At 30.8% G+C, this 1491-nt stretch overlaps 1 non-coding gene across 1 annotated transcript; it reads right to left on the reverse strand.

The window, feature by feature from the left end:
* Positions 1-602: 602 nt before the first annotated feature.
* LOC114905253 lies at positions 603-709 on the reverse strand. The gene has a single exon (XR_003796115.1). It is a non-coding gene; the product is annotated as a U6 spliceosomal RNA (small nuclear RNA).
* Positions 710-1491: the final 782 nt, after the last annotated feature.

Genomic DNA, 1491 nt, shown 5'->3' on the forward strand with positions numbered 1-1491 from the left:
TTTTTTTCCCATTCTGTGAGTTGTCTATTCATTTTGTTTATGTTTTTTTTTGCTGTGCAAAAGCTTTTAAGTTTAATTAGGTTCCATTTATTTATTTTTGTTTTTATTTTCATTACTCTAGGAGGTGAATCCAACAATATATTGCTGCGATTTATGTCAGGAAGTGTTCTGCTTATTGTTTTCTCTAAGAGTTTTATAGTATTAGATCTTACATTTATGTCTTTAACCCATTTTGAGTTTATTTTTGTATATGGTGTTAAAGAATGTTCTAACTTCATTCTTTTACATGTACCTGTCCAGTTTTCCCAGCACCACTTATTGAAGAGACTGTCTTTTCTGCATTGTATATTCTTGCCTCCTTTGTCATTAATTGACCATACGTGTGTGGGTTTGTTTCTGGACTTTCTATCCTATTGCATTGGTCTATATTTCAAAAGTCAAAAGACTTTTGATCTATATTTTTGTATCAGTACCATACCTTTTTTTTTTTTATATAGTGAAAAATCACAATTTCAGCATTGAGTGCCAGATGTTGTGCTTTTGATCCATAGCTTTTCCTTTGGAGCTGAAGAGCAAAGGGTGTCTGGACGGTGAGGAAGGGCACAAAATATGGATGCTTTACGAATTTGCATGTCATCCTTGTGCAAGGGTCATGCTAATCTTCTCTGTATCATTCCAATTTTAGTATATGTGTTGCCAAAGTGAGCACTACCATACGGTTTTGATGACTGTATCTTCGTAGTATAGTGTGAAGTCACGGAGCCTGATTCCTTCAGCACTGTTTTCTTTCTCAGGTGTGCTTTAGCTATTTAGGGTCTTTTGTGTTTCCATACAAATTTAAAAATTTTTATTTTAGTTCTGTGAAAAATGCCATTGGTAATTTGATAGGAATTGCATTGAGTCTGTAGATTGCCTTTAACCAGGAATGGATTTTGGAGTTCTTTACTTAATAATTTTATTGATATCACTCTATAATATTTTATTAAATCTAGACTTTATCCTCTTTCAGTGACCTTTAAAACAAGCAAAAACTACTTTTTATCAACTAGAATTGATTTTTATTTCTTCCCATAAATAGTTTTAAAATATTTGCAATATAACCTTATTTTTGGCTTTATTTTAATTATATCTATGACATAAACTAAATAATTATGGTGTTTTTAATCTCACACTGATTTACATAAATACAAAATTTAAAAAGCCTTGACAGAGATAGTGGAGAGTTTTTGGAAATATTCTAAATTTCTGGACATTGGTGGAACTGATTCAGTTAATAGGAAGAGCCACCAATCACTATTTTAGAAATTTGCTTCCAATTTTTCTACATGTATGTGTCAATAGCTATTGTAATTTTATTTTCTCTTAAAATTTATTGTATATAATTGGTTTTTCAACATCACCCATAAATATCTAGGGAGTAGCTTTTTCTGTCATTTCACCCATTTTTTTTCTCCTGGATGTTGTCAAATATAAAGGAAATACATCAAGAAA

The sequence above is a fragment of the Monodon monoceros genome, unplaced genomic scaffold, assembly GCF_005190385.1.
Source record: "Monodon monoceros isolate NGI ecotype Baffin Bay Population unplaced genomic scaffold, NGI_Narwhal_1 Super_Scaffold_21, whole genome shotgun sequence".
Classification (NCBI taxonomy): domain Eukaryota; kingdom Metazoa; phylum Chordata; class Mammalia; order Artiodactyla; family Monodontidae; genus Monodon; species Monodon monoceros.